Here is a 27,317-nt window from a genome sequence, read left to right on the forward strand (position 1 = left end):
GCCTCCCCTCCCCAAAAAACAAACCAAACCAACCCCCACCCCCAATTCCGTGCTATATAGAGAACCAGCCTGCTTTCGCGCGCCCCCCCCTTTTTTTTCCTTTTCTGATTTGCAAGAGGAGAGGCGCGGGACCAACCAACCCCCCCTCCAGCACAAAACAATGCCCAACTTCCAACTCATTCCCCCCCCCCTTTGGTTTGACCTCCTTTTGCCTCTTACTCAACCGGCAGCTGCAAAGAGCGCTTCTGAGTCAGTGGAAGGAATCCTCTACCCCGCCGGTTGGCTCGGAGGGCGATTTCTTCCGTGGGTGCGGGGGTTTTCCTGCCCCCCCTCCCTCCTCCCCCCTCTCTCTCTGCGCAGTTTGGGCCGCTGATGCTCCTCTTCAGCCTGCCCTTCCCTCCCCCAAAAAAGTGGTCTTCATCCCGCCCTCCCAACACACACACACACACACACACGTCTGTTCCCCCGGCGCAAAGACGGCGGGTACAATAAAGAAAAGGACCCTCCAGTCACGCAATTGTCTCGCCGCCTCCTCCCACTGCCAGCCCCAGCCCCGTCCCGTTCCAGGACATCTGAGCGGCTGGCTTCCCCCAGCTAATTAAGTTCAAAGGTACTTTATGGTCGCGGTGATGTTGTTGCCCCAGGCGAAGTATAAACTCTTTGGCGGGCATATGCAGCGGTGCCAGCTTGAGGTAACGCAGGAGGCCACAGCCAAGAGTGCCTAAGAGTTCTGTGTAAATAAAAAAAGTATTTTCCTTTCCTTTTCTTTCCCTTCCTTTCCTTTTCCTTCCCTTCCTTTCTCTCTTGCTTCCCTCCCTCCTTCCTTTCTCTCTCCTTCCTTACTCCCTCCCTCCTTTCTTCTTCCTCTTCCGCCTTCCTCTCTCCCTCCCTTCCTCCCTTCCCTCTCTCCCTCCCTCCCATTCTACCTTCTTTCCTTCCTTCCATCTCCTTCCTTCTCCTTCCTTCCTTCCTTCCTTCCTCCCATCCCCTTCCTTCCCTCTCTCCCTCCCTCTCTCCGTCCTTCCTTCCTTCCTCCTTCCCTTCCTCAAAGAAGAGGGAGTCAAACTATTCTCCAAGGCACCTGAGGGCAGAACAAGAAGCAATGGGTGGGAATTAATCAAGGAGAGAAGCAACTTAGAACTAAGGAGAAATTTCCTGACGGTGAGAACAATTAATCAATGGAACAACTGGCCTCCAGAAATTGTGAACAACACTGGATCTTTTTAAGAAGATGTTGGATAACCGTTTGTCTGAAGTGGTGTAGGTTTTCCTGCCTAAGCAGAGGATTGAACTAAGAAGACCTTCAAGGTCTCTTCCAATTCTTATTATTCTATTCTATTCATCTTCCTTCCTTCCTTCCTTCCTTCATTCATTCATTCATTCATTCTCACTTTCACTGTCCTTTAAACTTTTCACCTTTTACAGTAGTTGCTGATCTGTAGAATAGAAATACTGGTATGTATATAGGTAGGTCCACCCTTGACAAAACGATAAGGAAATGAATGTTTCCTGCTTGACTTAAATGAAATTAATCTATTTAATTGCACCTTGCCACCCAGACTAAACCAGAGATAGGCAGGGAGTCCGAATCTCAGCAAGATAACAGTTAGTTTGTCAGAAACACTTTGTTATGTGACTGCAACTTGGGGCTCTTCCTGAACTCATAGCTTCTGCAGGCGGCTGCTGTGGTCAGGAGGAGTTTCGCAGGTATATAGCAGTCAGAATAACAGAGTTGGAAGGGGCCTTGGAGGTCTTCTAGTCCAACCCCCTACCATTTCAGACAAATGATTGTCCAATGATCTCTTCTTAAAAACATCCAGCATTGAAGCACCCACAATTTCTAGTGGAAAGCCGTTCCACTGATTAATTCTTCTCACTTTCAGGAACTTTCTCCTTAGTTTCTAGGTGGTTTCAGTCAGTGGTTTTCTTTCTGGAATGATTTTCAACCGCGCAGGCTAGTCTAGAGCTTTGGAATTTCCATGTGGTCTTTCATCCAGTAACAATCATTATTGCCTATCCCTTCTTAGAAATATTTTTAAATGACTTTATTATAAGGAAACCACAGCTTCCTGAAAGATATTTCCTAAGGGGAAAAAAATTGGCATGAGTCCCCTTGGGGCAAGATGGGTTGCAAATAAATATAATAAGTAATAATAATAAAGAAAATAAGTATAACTATCAAGAAATAATACTGATTGGATGTATAGTATAAGACTTTATGAGTGTTCTGAACAGTTTCCTCCCCCCCCCTTTTTTTTTTTACACAATGCTAATTCAGATCAGGGGGTTCTCCAGATTGTGCATTTTTCAAACTAACATCAAGCAGTTTTTCGAAGCAAAATGTAATTGTCTGTTGATCCCACGCTACTCTCTCCATTCCATTCCTAAGAGGGAAAATAAAAGCTCTTGCTGGCTGAGAAAATCAGAAAAGAGGATTGTTGAAAGGGTGCCATCATTTAGAGGGAAAAAAGAAAATTTCTGCTAGCTATGGAACAATTACACTACCCCCTCCTCATACGTACACACACACACACAAACACACCTCTCTAGGAAAAAACAAATAGAATCTCAGCTCCGCCTTACACAAAATGACATGTACATTACATGTACATTGTACAGGGAACAAAATTCAGGATTTCCTGCATTGGAAAGTAGTGTTTGTCTGACTTCACTAAACATGTGTAGATTATATACGAAAGAAAGTAATCTCTTCTGAGACATCATGGAATACTTCAATGAACTCAGAAATTGTGTTCCCACAATCTATATCTATATCTATCTATCTATCTATCTATCTATCTATCTATCTATCTATCTATCTATCTATCTATCTATCTATCTATCTGTCTATCTATCCATATCCTGAATTAAACCATTTTCTGGCTTTGCGCATTACACCAAACTATATATTAGCCAATGAGGCTGGATATGCATTGGGAAAAATGAATGATAAATCCTTTTGCAGGATTCATTGTGAAGGAAGCCATGATTCTTCCTCATTGAGTAACAGAATAGCAGAGTTGGAAGGAACCTTGGAGGTCTTCTAGTCCAACTCACTGTCCAATTTCTTCTTTAAAAGTTCCAGCACAAACACAACTTCTGGAGTCAAGTTGTCCCACGGATTGATTGTTTTAACAGTCAGGAAATTTCTCCTTAGTTCTAAGTTGCTTCTCTCCTTGATTAGTTTCCATCCATTGCTTCTTGTTCTACCCTCAGGTGCCTTGGAAAATAGTTTGACTCCCTCTTCTTTGTGGCAGCCCCTGAGATGTTGGAAGACTGTTATCATGTCTCCCCTAGTCCTTCTTTCTATTAAACTAGACCTACCCAGTTCCTGTAACCATTCTTCATATATTTTAGCCTCCAATCCCCAAAGCATCTTTGCTGCTCTTCTCTGCACTCTTTCTAGAGTCTCCACATCTTTTTTACATTTTGGTGACCAAAACTGAATGCAGTATTCCAAGTGTGGCCTTACCAGGGCATTATAAAGTGATATTAACACTTCACGTGGTCTTGATTCTATCCCTCTGTTGCAAGACACTAGGTGGGGGGCGGGGGGGTGGACTAGTGAAGTTTAACATGAATCAGACTTCACAGATTGGGTAAATGCAGCTTTTGTTTTTTTTTAACAGACATAGTCTGCAATGTGTACTGTGAACATGGTGAGAGAATGATGACGATGTCTTTGCAATGTATGGTACTACATAAGAATGGTCTGGATGACCTCAGAGATACCTTTTGTGGTTTTATTATGTGTAATACTATGTCACTGTTTCCCAAAAGAATGTAACTGGCACACATTCACATGGGTTTCCCAAGACCAACAAGCAGGAAGGGAAATTGTTTGGTTTCCAAACTTTTTAAAGGGATCTAACTGGCTATGATGATAATGCTTGTTGTATCATTCATCCGATTCCACTTGCATTCTACAGGTCATCTTTGATTTACAACTGTTCCTTTAGTGACTGAAGTTACAACAGCACTGAAAACAGTTGATTCTGACTGGTCCTTGCACTTAACCATCCCAGCATCTGTACAGTCACATGATCAAAATTTGAGTGCTTAGCCAACACAGTTCTAGGCTGCATCAACAGAGGGAAAGAATCAAGATCACGTGAAGGGTTAATACCACTTTATAATGCCTTGGTAAGGCCACACTTAGAATATTTGTATTCAGTTCTGGTCGCCACGATGTAGAAAAGATGTGGAGACTCTAGAAAGAGTGCAGAGAAGAGCAACAAAGATAATTAGGGGACTGGAGACTAAAACATATGAAGAACGGTTGCAGGAACTGGGTATGCCTAGTTTAATGAAAAGAAGGACTAGGGGAGACATGATAGCATTGTTCCAATATCTCAGGGGTTGCCACAAAGAAGAGGGAGTCAAGCTATTCTCCAAGGCACCTGAGGGTAGAACAAGAAGCAATGGGTGGAAACTAATCAAGGAGAGAAGCAGCTTAGAACTAAGGAGAAATTTCCTGACAGTGAGAACAATTAATCAGTGGAACAGAAGTTGCCTCCAGAAGTTGTGAATGCTCCAACACTGGAAGTTTTTTAGAAGATGCTGGATAACCATTTGTCTGAAGTGGTATAGGGTTTCCTGCCTAGGCAGGGGGTTGGACTAGAAGACCTCCAAGGTCCCTTCCAACTCTGTTATTCTATTCTATTCTATCAATCAGCATGTATTTATGATGACTGCAGCATCCCAAGGACACATGATAGCCATTTGTGACCTTCCCAGCCAGTCAATGATGGAAAGCCAGATTCACTTAACGACCATGTGAGTCACTTAACAACTGTAGTGATTCACTTAACAACCACAGCAAAAGAAAAAGCTCATAAAATTGGGCACAACTCATTTAACAACTACCTCGCTTATCAATGGGAACTCTGGTCATAAGCCGAGGACTACAGGTACAGTTTATCTCCTAAACAGATGCTTGGCAACTGACTCATACTTACGACCTTTGCTGTGTCCCAGGGCCACGTGATTCCCTTTTGCGTCCTTCTGACAAGCAAAGTCCATGGGGAAGCCAGATTCATTTAACGATCGGCTTCCTAACTAAACAACTGCAAGTGACTCACTTAACAAATGTGGCAAGAAAAGTTGCAAAATGGGGCAAAACGCACTTAACAAATGTCTCACCTAACAGTGGAAATGTTGAGGTCCATTGTGTTCGTAAGTCAAGGACTACCTGTGTGCCTAAGTTGAACGGCTGCCCCAAAGGTGCTTTTCTAAGAGGTAACTGGACTATCTTTATTTTTCCTTGATGGCTTAGAATCTCCATAGACAAGATGAATGGTTTTTCACACGGACCTTTGCAGCATCCCCTATGATCACGTGATCAAAATTCGGGCTCTTGGCAACCGGCATGTATTTACGATGATTACAGAAACCCAGGTTCATTTGATCACCATCTGCGACCTTCCCAGCTGGCTTCTGATGAGCCAAGTTAATGGGGGAAGCCAGATTCGCTTAATGACCACATGATCCACTTAACAATTGCAATGATTTGCTCAACAACTGTGGCAAAGGAAGGTAATAAAATGGGGCAAAACTCACTTAAAACTGTCTTGCTTAAGCAATGGAAATTTGGGGCTCAATTATGACCGAAAGTCAAGAACTATCTGTGTGCTTGGATTCAGCTGTGCATGGTAGTTTTTTTTTCTTTTGTTGTGTCTTCAAGGAGATCTGGTGACTGCCTGGTGGACAGATCCCTGCAATTCTATTGGCAAATTTGTCAGAAGTGATTTTCCCTTCTCTTCTTCCTAGGCTGAGAGAGAGAAGGCTGGTGCAATCCCTCTATTTATGCAGTTCTGGGCTGCATAAACAGAGGGATAGAATCAAGATCACATGAAGTGTTAATACCACTTTATAAGGCCTTGGTAAGGCCACACTTAGAATATGGCGTCCAGTTTTGGTCGCCACAATGTAGAAAAGATGTTGAAGCTCTAGAAAGAGTGCAGAGAAGAAGAGCAACAAAGATGACTAAGGGTCTGGAGGCTCAAACATATGAGGAACGGTTGCAGGAACTGGGTATGTCTAGTTTAATGAAAAGAAGGACTAGGGGAGACATGATAACAGTGTTCCAATATCTCAGGGGCTGCCAAAAAGAAGAGGGAGTCAAACTGTTCTCCAAGGCACCTGAGAGTAGAACAAGAAGCAATGGGTGGAAACCAATCAAGGAGAGAAGCAACCGAGAACTGAGAAGAAACTTCCTGACAGTTAGAACAATTAATCAGGGGAACAGCTTGCCTCCAGAAGTTGTGAATGCTCCAACACTGGAAGTCTTTAAGAAGATGTTGGATAGCCATTTGTCTGTACAGGTGTAGGGTTTCCTGCCTAAGCAGGGGGTTGGATTAGAAGACCTCCAAGGTCTACTCTACTCTACTCTACTCTACTCTACTCTACTCTACTCTACTCTACTCTATGCTAGCCTATTTTTCTTTTCTTTTCTCCTCTCCTCCTCTCCTATCGTATCATAGCATATCATATTATATTCTTATAGTAAGAAAAGTTGTCTTCATGCCTAAGGCAGGACCAGAACTCACTTATCTCCTGCTGGCTTAACCATGATACCAAACCGTCTTAGGAAGGGAGTTCTCAGGCAAATCGCCTGACCTTGGTGAGGGAAATGGTGCCGGAGGTTTCAGGGAGGGGGGGGAGGAGGGAGTTCGGGATCGGGGATCAGATGACAGCTGTCCCAGTGGCAGGACAAAGAGTGAAATCCCTGGGTGGGTGAGCTGGGGTGGGAAGTTGCTTAAGTCAGAGCAGTGAGTCAGAGAGAAGGAAGGTCAGGCGATTTGCTTTGTAAAAACAACCATTCTCCCGTTTCTGGGTGAGAAGCCATTGAAGGATCCCGTCATCGTCAATGCCAACCTTCCAGGAAAGGATCAAAGAAATCTTAACTCGAAGCAGGGACCTTGCCAGGAGAAAACTCCTTTGGTTTTGCAGACCTTGGAGAAATAACTAGAGGGCTCAGTCACACCCTCCTTGGGGAAAAAAATTAAAGCAGAAACACTTCCTCCTCTTCCACCACAAAGCCGATACCATCAAAATGAAGATTTATTCAGAAGCAGCCTCCTTAGTGACAGCTTCCCTTCCGCTCCTTAAGCCTTTCACTGGGTTTTATTTTATTTATTTTTATTTATTTTATTTCATCAAGCATGTATTAGACAACACATATATGTACAAACATGATTTTGGATACGTGAAATGGATGCGAATACAAGGGAATATTAGGACGGGGGCGGGAGGCACAGATCTTGTTATTTAATAATATTCAGGTATCGTTGCAGGATGTCAGCTGTTCCCAGTCAAGCGGCCTTTTGCAATTGACCGATGGAGAATTTGTCAACGCCGATGATGTCCGAGTGGTGCTCCAGTTGTTTTGTGGTCCAGTTGTTTTGTGATTGCACCCAAGAGGTCTGGACAGTTAGAACAATTAATCAGTGGAACAACTTTAATCTTAATTTAATTTTTAATTCAATTTATTTTGTCAAGCGTGTATAAGACGACAGGTGTAAGTATAAACATGATTATGAATACAGGACATGGATATGAGTAAGGGGGGACAGTAGGACAGGGACGGTAGGCACATTGGTGCGCTTATGCATGCCCCTTACAGACCTCTCAGGAAAGGGGTCAGATCCACGCTAGACAGTTTAAGGTTAAAGTTTTGGGGAGTTTGGGGATTAAACCACAGAGTCAGGTAGAGCATTCCAGGCATTGACCCACTCTGTTGCTGAAGTCGCATTTTCTGCAATCGAGTTTGGAGCGGTCTACCTTACATTTCTATCTATTGTGAGGTCATGTATTGTTGTGGTAAACAATATATGACAGGTAGAACATTGTAGTGAATCATTTCATGTACTACGCTTAGGTCAGACTGAAGGCGGTGTAGTTCTAAGTTGTCTTAGCCCAAAATTTCAAGGCTGGTGGCATAAGGGATTCTGTTGTGAGCAGAGGAGTGGAAGACTCTTCTCGTGAAATATCTCTGGACTCGTTCGATTGTATTAATGTCCGATATGTGCAGACAGACGACCTGTATTCGAGAATTGGTCTAGTAAAGGTTTTGTATGCTCTGGTTAGCAGTACTATATTACCAGAGAAGAAGATTAGGTTAACAACTCTTAATGCCTTTTTGGCAATTTTATTACAGTGGGCTCTGGCACTGAGATCATTAGATATGAGTACTCCAAGGTCCTTGACAGAGTGAGGGGTTGTCTACAAGATTGTGTCCACCCGGATTGTATCTTGTGCTCTGATTTTTTTTTTTTTTTGCCAATGTGTAGTATTATTATTATTATTATTATTATTATTATTATTATTATTATTATTATTATTATTATTATTATTATTATTATTATTCATTATAATGTCACTGTTTTTCTTGGGGATCCAGGCTAACGTGTGAATTATGTGTGAGGAAAGTTTTGAGGCTTAGGAACAGAGAGGTGACCTTGAAGAATAGCCATATTTCTTTGCTGCTGTTGAAATTTACAGTAATAGTATAAACCAGTGTAGGCTTGTTTGTTTGTTTGTTTGTTTGTTTGTTTGTTTGTTTGTTTGTTTGGATTTATATGCCGCCCTTCTCCAAAAGGACTCAGGGCGGCGTACAACATTAAAAAACACACATCCCAAAAGTTTAAAAAAAAATTAAATCCATATCCAAAAAGGCTAAACTTTTTGGCACTGAGTGCTGAAACAAGAGCATGCGTATGCAGCGGTGGGGGGAGGGTGGGGAGTGCCATAAGCCAGAAGAGCAGCTTCCCGGTGCGCAGATGCAGGAGTACTGGACACCAGAAGAGCAGTTCCCCGGCATGCGCATGCTTCCAGTTTCCAGTGCGTGTGCGCGCACCAGTCACCTGGTATCCCAGTTTCTGGTGCACATGCGCACCCGAAGACCACCTGGCCAGTGCGCATGTGCATGTTGGAAACTGGAAGCTCAGCTTCCTGGCAAGTGCATGCACACCAGGGAACTCCTCTTCCAGTTTCCAGTGCTCCCGCATGCACAAAGACCAGCTGGCGCATCGGAACCCAGAAGGACGATTGCTGGTATGCCTGGAGAGATGGCTTTGAATGCCACATTTGTCACATACGCCATAGGTTTGCCATCATGGGTACAAACCTTTCAATCGTAGTATAAAACTTTAAATACAGGTAGTCCTTGATTGACGCCATTCATTTAGTGACCCTGGCACTGAAATGAATGACTTATGACTAGTTATCACACTTACGACCGTTGCAGCATCCCCGTGGTCAAAATTTGGATGCTTGGCAACTGACTCATATTTGTGACGGTCGCAATGTCCCAGGGGTCAGGTGATCCCCTTTTGACAAGCAAAGTCAATGGGGAAGCCGGATTCACTTAACAACCATGTTACTAACTTAACAACTGCAGTGATTCATTTAACAACTGTGGCAAGAGGGGTTGTAAAATGGGGCAAAGCTCACTTAACAGCTGTCTCGTTTAGTAACAGAAATGTTGGGCCAAATTGTGGTTGTAAGTCCAGGACAACCTGTAATAGTAAATTCTAATAGTATAAAAATATGATGGTGATGAGTATAAAATGTTAAGATTTTACACTATAAAAATTTTAAGTGGATAGGGAATTTTGGAATTGGCCTCCCTATATCCTAAATTTGGCTGAGGTTAAGAAACATTGCTATGAAGGAACAAATTCTAGAATTACGTGGGCATATCAATCAGCCTGCTGTGTATTTTGCATACCGAAAGAGACCGCAAGATTTAACTACATTTCGGATAACAGAGTCACAAGTATCTAGGAGAAAAAGACGCAATGATCAGAATAACCAGGAACTTTGCTTAAACCTTACTCATTTGTTTATTAAATGTATATGCCATCAATCCCACTGTCAAGTGACTCTGGGTGACTTACAAATATTTTTTAAAAAATGAATGTTATAAAATATTAAAACATCATGAAAGCCAGCTGGGTGATTTTGGGCCAGATCAATATATCTCACAGGGTTGTTGGGGGGGGGGGGAGAGGAGGAGGAAGGAATATTATGTATATTTGCCACCTTGAGTTGTTTATAAAATGTGCACCAAAGACAAATTCTTTGCGTGTCCAAACCAGTGGTGGGTTTCAAAAATTTTTAGAACCTCTTCTGTAGGTGTGGCCTGCTTTGTGGGAGTGGTTTGCTGGCCATGTGACTGGGTGGGAGTGGCTTGCAGGCCATGTGACCGGGTAGGAGTGGCTTGCCAGCCATGTAACCGAGTGGGAGTGGCTTAGCAGTCATGTGATTGGGAGGGCGTGGCCAACTTGTAAAATGTGGTGAAACTCACTTAACAACGTTCTTGCTTAGCAACCAAAATGTTGGCTCAGAAACGCTGGCATTTGAAGCACGCAAGTCTTAAAGCTGTCAAGTTACAAGACCTTTGCACCCCTAAACCTTTAGAAAAAAAACACCAGGGGTGTTCAAACTTGAGAGCTTTAAGACTTGTGGACTTCAACTCCCAGAATTCCTCCCCTCGCTCTTCATCTTGATGATGTGCGGACGGGCGGGGGGAGGGAGCTGGAACCGGTTCTAAACGGCACTGTAGATTTGTGGAACCTCTTCTATAGAAGAAGTTAGAACTGGCAGGAACCCATTCGTGGTCCAAACACACTTGGCCAATAAAGAATTCTACTCTACTCTACCCTACTCCATTCCACTCCACTCCATTCTACTCTACTCTATTCTAAATAAGAAGAGAAACAAGCACTGTTAAAATATGCCATCTTAGTATTGTGTGAATGCAAGCACTAAATTTTCAGTCTGACTTGCATTCTAAGATGGCATATTCAGTTTTCACCTGTCTAAACCTTATTGATACCAATAAAGGGGAATTTGTTCAAATACAATGGAAATCCCAGGCCCAATTGTCGACCCCTAAACCTTATTGAATTAATCCAGACATGGTAGGTGGGGAATTCTGGGAATTGAAGTCCACACATCTTAAAAGCAGCCAAGGTTGAGAAAAACACCGACCTAGTCAATCCATGTGCAAAATAAATCTCAAACAGACCCTTTGGCCAAACATTCTGATGTCGCTTTTCTTTTCATTTGGAACGGCAAACGTTGCCTGTCTTCTGAGCTCGTGCAGAGGTTTTTCTCACCCTCTGTGCTAACAAGGACATCTGACTGGAGAACGATCCAAAATGTGATTTGCAGGTTGGCACCTTTGTGTAACCTTGCTCTGCCCAGAGTTGTTGTTTTTTCTCTTTTCTTTTAAATGATCCATTGTCCACAAACCTCCGGGGAGAGGGAAGATGGAAAGATCGGTGGGCTGAGAGACAACAATTGGCCGTGACCTCAACTGTTTCTTCCACCACCACCTCCCATGCTGTGTAATGGGGACAGCGTGTCCCTTACAGGGAGACTGAGTCACCCGCACTGCCAGGAATCCAAAGCTATGGCTCCATCTTTTTCCTTTCGAACTTTTGTGGCATGAATCACCCAGCCCACGGAACGGGTGGCTCACTCCATCCGCCAGCTTAGCGGGATTTAGAAAACAGAAGAAAGTTGCTAAAGAGAAAGTTGTGTCTAAATGTTGTCCTGCTTTGAGCCAGGATTTGGTGAGGGTCTCCAGGTCTGATAAATGGCTTTTCTCGGCATTCCCCCCCCCCCTGTTTTTACACCTTCCCCACCACTAACCCAGATCTGGATTAAAATTAACATACTAATAGTCCTCAACTTTAGTAAGGCCACACTTGGAATACTGCGTTCAGTTTTGGTCACCACGATGTAGAAAAGATGTGGAGACTCTAGAAAGAGTGCAGAGAAGAGCAACAAAGAGGATTAGGGGACACTGGAGACTAAAACATATGAAGAACGGTTGCAGGAACTGGGTATGTCTAGTTTAATGAAAAGAAGGACTAGGGGAGATATGATAGCAGTCTTCCAATATCTCAGGGGTTGCCACAAAGAAGAGGGAGTCAAACTATTCTCCAAGGCACCTGAGGGTAGAACAAGAAGCAATGGGTGGAAACTAATCAAGGAGAGAAGCAACTTAAAACTGAGGAGAAACTTTCTGACAGTTAGAACAATTAATCAGTGGAACAGAAGTTGCCTCCAGAAGTTGTGAATGCCCCAACACTGGAAGCCTTTAAGAAGATGTTGGATAGCCATTTGTCTGAAACGGTATATAGAGTTTCCTGCCTAGACAGGGGGTTGGACTAGAAGACCTCCAAGGTCCCTTCCAACTCTGCTATTGTATTGTATATTGTAACTTTCACCAGTTTGTTCAGGGACCATTTGAAGTTACTATGGAACTGAACGAAGTGACTGATGGCCGTTTTTTTTTTTTTGGCTTGAAGTCCTGAACAGAGAAGGGGGAATCACATGCTTCCAGATGTTGGGTGAAGAAGAAAAGAGAGAAAAAGGGCTGAAAGTTCCTGGCTTTATACTCTCTATTTGGCCCCACATTCCTGTTTCCTGTTCCTGTGTAAGAAATACATTCTGATTGGTTGTCAGACTCCCATGGGGCCATGCACGGGCGACTCTCTAGGCTGTGTTTTGAGTCCAAGTTTGACTTCCCGGATGCCATGTGGTGAGTTGGGTAAAGGGCTAATACTATCATGGAGCTGAAGGGGGAACTCTTTGTTATATAGAATAGACCAACCCAGGCTTTTTTAATGGCCCATTAACAAAGGTGGGGGCTATTAAGAGTGAGTCTGTTTCCTGTCTAAAAACATGTTTCCCTATTTCTTATCCGGGGAAATATAATATTATGCCTTTCCAATATTTCCCAGGATATTTAATTTTTCTAGGAGAGGGGTGTGTGCTAACTTCCTAGAGAGGGTTAAGTTGAGAAAGAGAGTGACTGGCCCAAAGTCATCCAGCAGGCTTTGAATGGTTAAAACCAGACTAGAAGACACGGTTTCCCGCTGATTGGCTCTAATCAATCCGTTACCTAACTGCCTTTCATGCCTAAAGTGGGACTAGAGCTCACAGTCTCCTGGTGATTAGCCCAAAATTCCCCATCTAGCTTCCATGCCTAAAGTGGGATTTGAACTCACAATCTCTTGGTTTCTAGGCCAGGATTTTAACCACTGACCCACTTTCTCCGAGATCTAGGACAGAAGTAATACAATACAATACAAAAGCAGAGTTGGAAGGGACCTTGGAGGTCTTCTAGTCCAACCCCCTGCCTAGGCAGGAAACCCTATACCGTTTCAGACAAATGGCTATCCAACATCTTCTTAAAGACTTCCAGTGTTGGGGCATTCACAACTTCTGGAGGCAACTTCTGTTCCACTGATTAATTGTTTTAACTGTTAGGAAACTGAGGGGAAATTTCCTGACAGTTAGAACAATTAATCAGTGGAACAGAAGTTGCCTCCAGAAATTGTGAATGCCCCAACACTGGAAGTCTTTAAGAAGATGTTGGATAGCCATCTGTCTGAAACGTTATAGGGTTTCCTGCCTAGGCAGGGGGTTGGACTAGAAGGCCTCCAAGGTCCCTTCCAACTCTACTATTGTATTGTATTGCATTACTTCTGTCCTAGATCTCGGAGAACCAGTAACTATATTCACACAACACAAACCAAGATCTAGGATATGCTCGCTGGAACTTCTTGAGTGTTGATCTTACGTCTTCAATCACTCCAAACGACAGATGAGTCCAGCCAAGGGTAGTTTGCTGCTGGCATTACTGCCGGTTTGGTCCGTGCAAAATTTTGCGGGCACATGCTCTTATTTTGCTCACCCATGTGCCAGACACATGCACTCTGCACGCATGTGCAGTTGCCCATAAATAGGTCTCTGCGCATGCACAGAACACTACAAAATGGGGAGGGGGGAAAGCATGCTGCGCGGACCGGGGAACCAGTTTGGAGTTGTGGTAGGGCTGGGTTGCTGCCAGTTCCGGCAACCCAGGCTGGCAAATCACTACCAGTTTGGCCAAATCGGTCCGAATCCACCTCTGAGTCCAGCCCTTCTGGCTGGTTAATGATTTGACATTGTGTACGAACTCAGGAAATGAGATAACTCAACAACAGATTGTGGGCGCAACAACACAGCCTGAGTGACTCAGTAGAATCTGAGGAATAGTCCAAGGGAGATCTAAAAAAGGAAGAGTTGTAAGTCATTGTAGGTGTTAGATATTAGCATATATCGGGATAAGTCTTCCCTCAGGTCCGCTCCTACAGCGGGAAACAGGTATTCCTCTGATTGGTCAATGGGCGTGCCTCATCCCTATAAAAGGGGAACCCTCCGACCACAGAGTAAGCTGGATCACTACTATCACTAATAAAGAGCTATTAAGTCACTTCGTGTCCGCAGTCTGTCTCTCGCTACCCAGATCTAACATTGGCGACGAAGGTGGGATTGAGAGTCAGATAGGACGAAGAACGCTACTCCAGAATCTCCGGATTTGATCCAGCCCAGGAATTCGGCAGCAATTCCGACAGCCATCTCAGATCACCGCAGCGCGGCAAATTCAAACTGAGAAGATGGCGATGCATGCTCCCCCCGCTCCTTTCGACCCAGAAAACGACGAATGGGAAGCTTTCATGATTCGTTTCGAGTGTTTCCTCGAAGCAAACGAATACACGGGGATCACCGATGCGAGGAAGAAAAACATCTTCCTCGGCTACTGCGGAAAGGAAGTCTTCAATACGGCCAGAGACCTCACTGCGCCTACTCCAATACAGGCAGTATCGTGGACGACGTTGCAACAAACTCTGCAAACTCATTACGCGCCAAAACCTTCCCGCCATGTCTGCCGCAAGGAATTCAACATGAGGACTCAGAAGGCGGGAGAATCAATCAATCAATATGTTGCAGCCCTACGAAAAGCAGCAGCTCACTGCGAATACAGAGATTTGGAAGAGCACATCTTAGAGCGGCTCATCTGTGGGGTAAGAGACATTTCGTTGCAAAAGAAGATGTTGGCAAACCCGAATTTAACCCTACAGGCAGCGTTAAACGAAGCAAGAGCGTCAGAATCAGCGGAGAAATCAGCGGTGACCATACAACGAGGGGCCAGCGCATACCAGCCAGCACCGAGACAAACCAGAGTTCACTATGAGGACACAAGCCCCGACTACGAGGATCCCGAGTTCGAGGACAGTCACCTAATGCAGAGCAGTCACTTGAGGCCTGGGGGGAGACCCGGATCCCGTTTGCCGCCCTGCGCAAGCTGCGGAGGGAATCACCCCAGGTCTACTTGCAGGTTCAGGAACGTTGTTTGTTCGCACTGCAACAAACTTGGGCACATCGCACGAGTGTGCCGGAGCGGAGTCCCTGCCTCACGGCAGCCACCCATGTACCGCCAACAGAAGCCCAACCCAGGGGCTTGGCGGAACCAAAAAGGGCGCCCAGAGAGAAATCCACAAGTGTTTACCCAGAGAGAAAATTTCCAAAGAGCTGAACGAGCGTATTCCCAGAGAGATTACTCACAAGAAAGTGAGCGAGCGTATCCCCAGAGAGAACACACACAAAGAGCTGAAAGAGCGTTCTATCAAGACGCTCAACGAGAGTATTTTCAGGATGTTGACGGTGAGATAGAGTTGACCCAGAGAGAGGAGTTGCGAACGTATCTCACCACAATACATCAGGTCCGCCCTAAGCGGCCAAAAAGGCTGAGAGTCACAGTCCTCTTGGAGGGCTCACCCTGCGAGCTAGAAGTTGACACAGGATCAACCCTGACGATCATTTCATGGGCATCCATGAAGCAGGCTATCCCTAGCCTCAGAAAGAGCCAACTACACGCCCCAGACGTCCTGCTACGAGACTACCAGGGGAACCAAGTCCCCATCGTGGGCCAAGGCACATTCCACATCCGTTTCAAGGACATCGAAGCCCAGCTGCCCGTGACCATCGCCAGCGCGCCATTGCAGAACCTTCTGGGGCTTGATTGGTTTGAAGCCCTGGGGTTAGAAGTCACCGGGATCAACGCCGTAAGAAACAGCAGCGCTGAACAGATTTTTAAGGAATTCGAGGATGTGTTCAGCCCCGGTCTTGGTAAGTATGTGGGTAAACCAATATCATTCAATTTAGACCCTAAAGTGGCGCCAATCCGACTTAAACCAAGACGAGTGCCTTTTGCACTCCGCCCTAAAATAGACAAAGAGATAGATAAGTTAGTGGAGCAAGGAATCCTTGAGCCGGTAGATCACGCGCGCTGGGAAACGCCCATCGTGACCCCAGTCAAGCCAGACGGATCAGTCCGCTTGTGCGCAGACTATAAATGCACAATTAATGTCGCGCTACAACAGAGCGCATATCCGGTGCCCGTAGTACAGCACCTATTGCACTCATTGGGGCCAGGAAAAGTTTTCGCTAAATTAGATATGGCACAAGCTTACCAGCAACTGCCAGTAGATAGCGCCACAGCGGAGGCCCAGACTATAGTGACGCACAGAGGAGCGTTTAAATGCAACCGGCTACAATTCGGCGTAAGTATTGCTCCAGGATTGTTCCAGAGCGTCATGGAACGACTGTTGCAAGGGATACCGGGAGTCGTCCCATATTTTGACGATATCTTGGTGTCCGCTGCAAACGAGGAGCAACTAAACAAAAGAGTCAGATCGGTTTTGGCCAGAATCAGAGAGAAGGGTCTCCGCCTGAAAAAAGAAAAATGCCAAATTAACGTGCCTAGCGTAGAATTCCTGGGTTATAGAATTGATGGTCAGGGAATTCACCCCACTGAAAAGAAAATTAAGGCGATCCAGGACGCCCCCGCACCACGAAATCAAACCGAGTTGCAGGCCTTCCTCGGATTACTTAATTTCTACAGCGTTTTTCTGAGACAGAAGGCGACCGTTGCTGAGCCACTACACCGTCTACTCCAGAGGAACGCACCATGGAGATGGGGACGAGCAGAAGCTGCAGCATTCGCCGGGGTAAAGCGCCTGCTCACCACTGACTCACTACTTGTACAATACAGTCAGACCCTCCCGCTGGTATTGACCTGCGACGCATCGCCGTTCGGGGTTGGAGCAGTCCTCAGCCACAGGATGCCCGACGGGAAAGAAGCACCCATTGCTTTCTACTCCAGAACTCTTTCATCGGCCGAAAGGAACTACAGCCAAATGGACAGAGAAGCATTGGCTGCCGTTGCAGGTGTGAAACGTTTCCATGAATACCTCTACGGCCGCGATTTTGAACTCATTACTGATCACAAACCGCTGTTAGGACTTTTGGCGGGGAATCGCCCCACTCCGGTCTCCCTTTCTCCACGTATGACCAGGTGGACTGTTTTCCTGGCTGCGTACTCTTACAAGTTAATTCATCGACCGGGCTCCACTCTAGGGCACGCAGATGCGCTCAGCCGTTGCCCATTACCAGACATTTTGCCAGACCCCACTCCAGAAGTACCGGTATTGCTCATTGACTGTTTGGATTCGGGACCGGTTTCTTCTTACGACGTTGCAAGGTTCTCCTCGAAGGACAATTTAATAAAACAAGTGCAAACTTGGGTATGGAGGGGGTGGCCAAAGGGAAATGTGGGCCCGGAATTCAAAATGTTTTGGTCTAAACGGGACGAACTCTCCGTGTTACAGGGATGTTTGTTGTGGGGGGATCGAGTTGTTATTCCTTTTGCGCTACGAAAAAAGGTATTGAATGCTTTACATATGGGGCATCCGGGGATCGTGAGAATGAAAGCGTTAGCGAGAAGTTATGTGTGGTGGCCCAATATGGACAAAGAAATAGAGGAGTGGGTGGCCACTTGCGATCCATGCCAGGAGTCGAGACCAGCACCCCCGGAAGCGCCCGCCACAGAATGGGAGAAACCCAAGGCACCCTGGTCACGCATTCATATTGATTTTGCAGGGCCATTCCAGGGTCAAACCTTCCTCATAGTTGTAGATGCTTATTCTAAATGGTTGGATGTAGTCCTAATGACATCAACCACGGCAGAGGCAGTTATAAAGGTTCTTAGGCGGCTTTTCGCCACCCATGGTCTACCAGATCTGTTAGTATCGGACAACGGGCCCCAATTCACGGCCATGCAGTTCGAAACATTTTTAGCAGGGTTGGGAATCAGACACGCCCTCATCGCGCCATTCCATCCAGCGTCCAATGGTCAGGCAGAAAGAATGGTGCGGTTCGCGAAAGAGGCCCTCGCCAGGATGGGCCCGGGGGATTGGCAAACACGCATTGACCATTACCTCCTCATTCAACACATTACCCCGAGCGCAACGACGGGTAGAAGCCCCGCTGAACTACTAATGGGTCGCCGCCTACGATCTCACCTGGACAGGCTCCACCCGAATTATTCTACCTCGGCTCCCCCAGACTCTACAAGTAAGGTCAGATCTTTTAGAGAAGGAGACACTGTTTATGCTCAAAATTACACAGGGGGGACATTGTGGATACCGGCAAGGGTCATTGGCATCATGGGCCCTCGATCGTATTTGTTAGAGCTTGAAGATGGGCGGAATTGGAGAAGGCACATCGATCAGCTTCGAGGTCGCCTAGCACACTCCAACTTAAGGGATGAGGGCGAAAGTTTCCTGTCCACAGAAAGACAACCGCAGGGAAATTTCATCCCAGGAAACGACGACACCGGCGAGCTAAGCGGGGGACAGGACATCACGCACGCAGCGGAGCAACCCCCCGTCATCACAGCCGCTGAGCAAACCCCCGTCATCGCAGCCGAACAAGATACCAGGGAAAAGAGCATCGAAAACGCAAGACCTCCAGAAACAGAAAAAGCACCCGATCCTGCAACTACTTCAAACCAACAGGAAACCAATCCTGCAAGTACTTCAACACAACCTGAACTCCGACGTTCCTCCCGAGCAAGACAAACACCCACCTACCTAAAGGACTATGTCACCTACCGCAACGTCCCATCTAGGAGGGGAGGGGTGTTAGATATTAGCATATATCGGGATAAGTCTTCCCTCAGGTCCGCTCCTACAGCGGGAAACAGGTATTCCTCTGATTGGTCAATGGGCGTGCCTCATCCCTATAAAAGGGGAACCCTCCGACCACAGAGTAAGCTGGATCACTACTATCACTAATAAAGAGCTATTAAGTCACTTCGTGTCCGCAGTCTGTCTCTCGCTACCCAGATCTAACAGTAGGACTGTTGAAAGAAATGTCCTTCTGAGTTCGGATCCAAGTGGGGAAAAAGACACTGGAGACCTGGAGGCTGCTTGGAAAGATGGTTTAATGGTGGACAGGACCACACGGCTTGAGTCCTGGACAGAAAAGGTGATCGCATGCTTCAATGTTGGTGGAGAAGAAGAAGAGAAGGAAGGACTGAGATGCTGAGTCCCTGGTTTTATCCCCTCTCTGGCCTTTGATCTTGATCTTGCGTTCTGATGGGTTGTCAGACTCCCATGGGACCATGCAGGGGCAACTGTCTAGGCTGCAGTTTGAATCCAGGTTTGGTTGAGTTCTCAGATGCCATGTGGGGAGATGGGTAAAGGGCCAATATTATCATGCCTTAATCCCATCACTCTGGAGCCGAAGGGGATAACTATTTATTATGTAAAGGGACTGGCTTGGGCATCTTAATGGCCCATTGACAAAGGAGGATGGGCAGGAAGCTGCAGGGAGCTATTCTGTCTTTATAAAACATGTTTCTTCCTTTTCACATCCAGGGAAATGTAATATTCTGCCTTTTCAATATTTCCTAGGATATTTCATTTTTCTGGGAGAGGGCTGGGTGATAACTTCCTACAGGACTATAGCAAAAGGCTCAAAACTCAAGGAGTTCCCTTGTAGGAACCCAAAGATTTCCTCTCAGTTAGGAACATCCAAGCTTTTTAGGCTGGTTCATTCATTTGGAATTTTGAGAGCACACTCACAAAATGGTTGTCATAATGGACCTAATCATTTCACACACAATAAATTGCAACCCCTTATAAGTCCATTCCTGGTGGCTATAGAATTCTGGGAGTTGAAGTCCATGCATGGTGGCTATGGAATTCTGGGAGTTGAAGTCCATGCATGGTGGCTATGGAATTCTGGGAGTTGAAGTCCATGCATGGTGGCTATGGAATTCTGGGAGTTGAAGTCCACGCATGGTGGCTATAGAATTCTGGGAGTTGAAGTCCATGCATGGTGGCTATGGAATTCTGGGAGTTGAAGTCAGAGGGAACACACCTCTGCTAGAAGAATGAAATATTTTGAAGAATATTTAAAAAGGCAGATTATTATATTTTCCAAAGGGAGAAATGCAGAAACATGGGGGTTTTTAGAGGCAGGAAGCAGACTCTGTCTTAATAGCCCCCAGCAGATATTTTGTGCCTATCTACAAAACAAAAGACCTTCAGCTCCAGGATGGTGGGATTATCCTTCAGGAAAAAGCCATTAAGCCACAATAGGAAACACCCTTTCAGAACAGAAGCGCCTCCATTGCATCACCCTCAGAAACCTCAACCAAACGTAGCTCAGAGAAACACCTAGGATTTATACTTTGCCCATAGAGCCAGCCATGACCCCTATGACCCCTACATAAGCCCTGCAACAGCCAATAGAATATATGTTCTTGCACAGGAACAGGAAGCTCAAGTGCAAAGCCCAAGAGAAGGTATTAACCCCCCCCCCCTCAACTCCATGTGGTCAGCTGCACCAGAACCAGAGGTGGGTTCCTACCGATTCAGCCCGGTTCGGCTGAGTAGGTAGTAACCATGCTCCCGAAACGATTCTATCGGCGGTGTCACAAGTACCGCCATCTTACAATAATACAATATTATTGTTACAATATACAATACAATAGCAGAGTTGGAAGGGACCTTGGAGGTCTTCTAGTCCAACCCCCTGCCTAGGCAGAAAACCCTATACTGTTTCAGACAGATGGCTATCCAACACCTTCTTAAAGACTTCCAGTGTTGGGGCATTCACAACTTCTGGAGGCAAGCTGTTCCACTGATTAATTGTTCTAACTGTCAGGAAGTTTCTCCTCAGTTCTAAGTTGCTTCTCTCCTTGATTAGTTTCCACCCATTGCTTCTTGTCCTACCCTCAGGTGCCTTGGAGAACAGTTTGACTCCCTCTTCTTTGTGGCAAACCCCTGAGATATTGGAACACTGCTATCATGTCTCCCCTAGTCCTTCTTTTCATTAAACTAGACATACCCAGTTCCTGCAACCGTTCTTCATATGTTTTAGCCTCCAGTCCCCTAATCCTCTTTGTTGCTCTTCTCTGCACTCTTTCTAGAGTCTCAACATCTTTTTTACATCGTGGTGACCAAAACTGAATGCCGTATTCCAAGTGTGGCCTTACCAAGGCATTATAAAGTGGTATTAACACTTCACGTGATCTTGATTCTATCCCTCTCTTGATGCAGCCTAGAACTGTGTTGGCTTTTTTGGCAGCTGCTGCACCTATTTAAATGGTTGTCCACTAGAACTCCAGGATCCCCCTCAAAGTTACTACTATTGAGCCAGGTGCCACCTATACTGTACCTATGCATTTTGTTTTTCTTGCCTAAATGTAGAACCTTACTCTTTTCACCATTGAATTTCATTTTGTTAGATAGTGCCCAATGTTCAAGTTTGTCAAGATCCTTCTTTATCTTAAGCCAGTCTTCTGGAGTGTTTTTGCTTATGCACATGCGCAGAAGCAAATATTTACTACTGTGCATGCTTGAATAGCACGCATCAAGCAAGCACATGCCCGGAGCCAGCAGTAACATCCCTGTTACCAGCAGTAACAGAAGCCGGAAGCTACTCCTGACCAGAACCATGGGTTAGGTGGTTCTGTTCATCATCAAACCTTCTTTCCAATCAGCCTCGTGTTTCCAGTGTCTTTCTTCCAGCTTGGAACTGTCCACAATTCTATGTATGGTGGCTGGGGAATTCTGGGAGTTGAAGTCCATACATCTTAAAGTTTGCTGAGATTGGGAAACACTGCTCTAGTGAATAAAAGTTCTAATGAAGAAATTACTGGCACAAATCAAACTGATAAGTTATTGCTCATATTTTACCAATTAATTGACATCCTCCCCCCAAAATATTCAGCATTGGAAGAGGAGAAGCAGTTTCTCTTTGACGCCTCAGCACAGGGTTTTTTTTCTTCCTTTTTAGGGGTTATGTTACGCCTGTGCATTTACTCAAGAGTAAACCTCACTCTGGAATGTAGGATTGCGACCTTCTCCAAATTCCCTAAATTTTAAGCTACAAAAATCCTTGGCCGGAGGTAAGATCTGACTGCGGCATGATTCTTTGCCTATTATGGACTGTGTTCTTTTAAAAGGACGACTGGGGGAAAATAAAAACATTAGAAATGAGAAAAATCTTGCCATGGAGCCTTCCCTCTTCCAAAGGTTTCCTCACAATGTGGTTAGATTATTGTACATTAAGCTCATCTTCTACACTGGTTGTTTGGCTGCTGTGTTTCTAGAAACACAGGATTAAAACACAGAGCCAGTTTGGCCTGGTGGTTAACGCATCCGACTAGAAAGTTGGAGACTCTGAGTTCAAGTTCCATCTTAGCCATGACAGCCAATATTCAGTCCATCTCTCTCAGTCCAATTCATCTCATAAAGGGCTGTTATTGTGAAAAAAATAGAAGGAGGAAGGTGTGTTAAATACGTTCACATCTTATTTGTAAAATAGTACAAGCTGGATATATATAAATATTTATAAATATAAATAGCTGGATATCCGTGTTTCATGATTAAACTATGTGATCGGGCAAATCCGGTTCAATCCATTGGCTCAGTGATTGAAACACATAAGAGAATATCGCTCCCGCCGCCTTGAGTCCGGAAGCAGTTCCATAGGTGGAAGGTATAGACATTTTGGTGAGGTACTGACATTTAGTACTATAAGGAGCTCCAGACCGCTCTTGAGTGAAGGAGTGTAATGTCTGCCAGTTTGAACTGAGGTAATAGAATGTGAGGCAACTGGCAGTTGGAACAGAGTTCTTTTCAGGTGGGGAGAGGGAGTAGAACTCCTTAGCATCAGAGCATGTTAATTACAGTATAAGAATTACTAATCTGATGGTCATTTCGAAAAATCCTTTCTTAGTGAGCACCTAGAAGCCAAGAGGAATATACCGTATTTTTCGGAGTATAAGACACATCTTTTTTCCTCAAAAAAGAGGCTGAAAAATCTGGGTGCGTCTTATATAATCGAATACAGCATTTTTTGCTTCTCGAAGCCCTGCCCCTTCACCAATATGGCCGTGCATACCCTTACGGAGGCTTTCAGAGAGCTCCTGGGGGCTGGGGAGGGCAGAAATGAGCAAAAAACAGGTCGTTTAGGTACTTACCTGATACGCCTGTTCTAATAAGGTGGAGATAGCATCCAACCTCTCTCATCGGGTGCTGTTCTAGCTGGGTCCTTATGTTGGGGACTGTTCCTTCCTGTTTTGCGGTTTCTGTGACTTCTTTGCGCATTTTCAGAGTTATTTACTAAAGTTGTGGTTGGTTAACACCTCTGAGTCTGTCTTTATTTCCTTCGTCGAAAACTGGGTGGAGCCACTCCAAGAGGGGGGTTATAAGGCTCACGAATTAATTAGTAATCAGACTCAGTCCAATCAGAGTAAGGACAGCGTCAGCCCGTACAGGGACGCTATCTCCACCTTATTAGAAGAGACGTATCAGGTAAGTACCAACGCCCTTTCGCTGCCAGTACTGCTTTTCATGGCTGTGTTAGTTGGGATTTTGATATTGTCTTGGGTTTTTTTAAAAAAGAAAGACTGAGAAATTGTTCTGATTTCATGGACTCCTGAGATGGTCCTAAGGGGTCTTAGGACCACACTTTAAGAAATGTTTCTCTAAAGCTGTCTGAAATCTTGACAACTTTAATAGGGGTAGATTTCAACTCCCAGAATTCCGGGGAATTCTAGGAGTTGAAATCCACCCCTATTAAAGTTGCAAGTATTGGGGAAAAAACCCACTGGTCTAAAGCATCACAGAGTAAATATGTTCTGACTGCCGTCCAATGTCCTTTTTCAATATTGGAAGATGGCTATTTATGTCTACAACACTGGAACACGATCCAGCCAAGATTAAATGGTTTATGTGTCCCGATCTGGCTAAAATTAGTCGTGGTTACGCCTGGTTGGAAGCAATGCAGTTTTCGCAAAACAGACTGGGGAAAGGAAAGCACAAGGTCTATCGCTACAGGTTGGATTGATATCATCGATGAATTGAACAGCCACATTCAGAAATGGCTTCAAAATTAAATCATTGAAACAGACTGCAAAATAGCCGAAAGCTTTCTCCTTCAACTGAGATTGTATTTTGAGCTATTTTAATAAAACTCCTTTTAAAGGGATGATGAAAACTCTGCTTAGATGGAATTTGCCTCCCATAGCCGGTGCCAGCTGATTTTGGGGGACATTTATGCTGCCCAATATAGGTAGTCCTTGACTTACAACCATTTTTTTTAAGTGACCCTTTACAACAGCATGGGAAAAAAGGACTTATTTTTCACACGACTGTTGCAACTTTCCCATGGTCACATGATCGAAATGCAAGTGCTTGCCGTTTGAATTGTCTTTATGACGGTTGCAGTCTCCCCGGGATCTCGTACTCGGCTTTTGCAACCTTCTAATGTGCCAAGTCAATAGGGGAACCTGATTCACTTAATAACGGTGTTACTAGCTTAACAGCTGCAATTTTTCACTTCACAACTACGGTGAGAAAGGTCGTAAAATGGGGCAAAACTCACTGAACAACTATCTTACCCTGTTTCTTACCCTCAAAAATAATAAGACCTCCCCGAAAATAAGGCCAAGCACTTATTTCGCGGGTCAAAAGAAAATAAGACCCTGTCTTGTTTTGGGGAAAACATGGCACTTAGCAACGGAAATGTCCGTGGTCGTACGTTGAGGATTACCTATATAAGAAATAGAACACTGAATTGTTGTACACCAGGGGTGTCCAAACTTGGGAACTTTAAGACTTGTGGACTTCAAGTTCCCAAGTTTGGACACCCCTGTTGTAAACAATATGGTTTGGGTGATGTACATATGTTATTTGACTTATGGGAGCAGTTGAGCCTAGGATTTGCAGTCACAAGTCATGACAGTCATAAAGCAGTTCACCATGCAACTGGACCCATCTCTACTACCTTTTTTGCAGAGGGCATTAAGTGAATATGGCAGTCGCTAAGCAAATACAGTGATTACGTTTGTTTAAAAATGACTGCCTTCGCTTAACGATGGCCGCGTTCACAACACATTGTTCTCTATTGGTGCTTTTTGTCTGCTCTAAATGCCAATTTCCGGCAAAAAAAATGTAAATCCTGACAGTCAGTTAGATCTAGTGGTTAAGGCATCAGGCTAACAAATGGGAGGACGTGAGTTCAAGTCCCGGCTTAGCCGTGAAACTCTGCTGGGTGACTTTGGGCCATTCCCTCTCTCTCCACCCAACCCATTTCACAGGGTTGTTGTTGTGGGAAAAATAGGAAGGTGTGTTGGATATATTTGGCACCTTGAGTTTTTTTGCAAAAATAATAAAAGCAGGATACAAATAAATAAAAGTAAATATTAAAGCACGGTTAGCGACTGCAGGACACTGGACATGGCTGTAAATGCAGCTGGTTACCAAAAGTCCAAAATGAAGGCTTGAGATTGGGGGGGGGGAGCTAATATAAGTGGGTTATCAGTACCTGTTGGGTGGTGAATTATTGTTCTGACCGAGGCTTCCCAAGACCATGATGCAAACTCCTTGTCCCGACAAAAATCTCTTGTATTAATTTACAGTGAATTCTGCTCATTCACATCCAGCAAAGTTTTTCAAGGGAGGATCTGACTTGGAGAGCTGCCAGGCCAATATCTGCAAAACTTGGCAAGAAGTCTCAGAGAGAACCAATTAAGCGAACTAATTGTCTCCTGCAAACTCCACTCCCCCTTTGTTCCTCTTTTATTTCCTCTGGGAGGAACCATTCATTGTCCACTTGTGGCCTTACTCCCAAGTCAACACCTGTTCTTTAGCTGTTCCCTTTGTCTGGCAACTCTGCACATGCGCACACCGGGAACAGGCTCCAGCTGTTCTTCTGCCTCACTGATGTCTGACTCTGAAGGCAGCTGATAACTGTCAGACGGCTCTGGCCCCCTCTCTGCCTCCGACACAGAACCCTCATCAGAGCCTTCCCCAGACTCCAGGACTGGCCCAGGTTCCTCCCCAACCTCCTAACTGTCTGAATCTGCTGCCAGCTCTGCTGGCAGGGACACAACAATTATAGCTTTGAAGAATCACTAAGCAACCGGTCATAAGTCAAAAACAACCTGTAAAATAATTATGAAAATTATATGCTTAGAAACAGCTTCTAAATTTCTAGACTCTCGCTTGCCGTGTAGCGAACAAGGTTGGACTAAAATTATACTGGGGCTCTGTCTCTCAGAGGAACTATTTTTTTTCCAAAAAGGAGACGCCAAGCTTTGTTTGCTAATCTCAAGGCAGAGGTGTTGCAAACCACCCCATCCCTTTTAAGGCATTTCAAGGGCTTTTAGCAGGTTTGTTGACTTCACCTGCGTCTTTTTTGCTGCAGATCTAAGTGGTTTTTCCCCAATTGTTGCAACAGGCTGGGCTAAGCTTTGCTATTAGGAGACGGGTGGGGCTTGGAGAGCGGCCCAGAAAGGAGCAGCCTGCTTGGGCAAAGCAAATATCTGGGTAGGTTATGAGGGGGTTTCTCTTTGCGTTCCTTGACAGTTTCTCTTTTCACTGTAGAAATTAAGATGTCTTTGAGGAATGTTTGGCACCTCATCAACATGCAAGATCTAAGTTTCAAAGAACAAACCAAACCAGACTCTTCACTCAAGGAGGCACAAATGCGGCCGCGCGGGCTATCATGGGGAGTACTAGATACTCCCACATAACACATAACACCTCTCCTGCGCGAGCTGCACTGGCTACCTGTGGTTTTTCGGGTGCGTTTCAAGGTGTTGATTACCATCTTTAAAGCGCTCCATGGCACAGGACCTAGTTACCTGCGGGATTGCATCCTACCCCATACATCCCTGCGACCAATTCGCTCTCACAGGGAGGGGCTCCTCCGGGTGCCATCCACCAAGCAATGCCAACGGGCGGCGCCCAGGAGTAGGGCCTTCTCTGTGATGGGCCCAACCCTCTGGAATGACCTCCCCCCCGATATCAGAACCACTACTGACCTCCGCTCCTTCCGACAGAAACTCAAGACCCACCTGTTCCAATTAGCTGGCCTGGCCCATCTATAGTCCCATCTTTATCCTCCTGGCAATTATTTTATTCTGGGGTAGTTTTTAGGGGTAGATTTTAATGTGTTTTTAATTTTTAATTTTAATCATTATTGTACAGTTTGTATGCCACCTCCTCTGTCTATATGTATTTATATTGTGTTTTTATTATGACTGTACACCGCCCCGAGTCCCTTCGGGGAGAGGGTGCGGTTTATAAATTAAATAAAGTTAAGTTAAA

At 45.1% G+C, this 27,317-nt stretch overlaps 1 protein-coding gene across 1 annotated transcript in view; it reads left to right on the forward strand.

Moving 5' to 3' along the window:
* Positions 1-20,928, forward strand: part of FSTL3 (follistatin like 3) — a 170,762-nt gene extending 149,834 nt beyond the window's left edge. Inside the window, exon 6 of the mRNA XM_081960262.1 lies at positions 20,881-20,928. The gene's annotated coding sequence lies outside the window, so the exon portion shown is untranslated. The remainder of the gene's footprint in view (positions 1-20,880) is intronic.
* Positions 20,929-27,317: the final 6,389 nt, after the last annotated feature.

Source organism: Natrix helvetica (assembly GCF_964273705.1).
Source record: "Natrix helvetica genome assembly, chromosome: 1".
NCBI lineage: Eukaryota > Metazoa > Chordata > Lepidosauria > Squamata > Natricidae > Natrix > Natrix helvetica.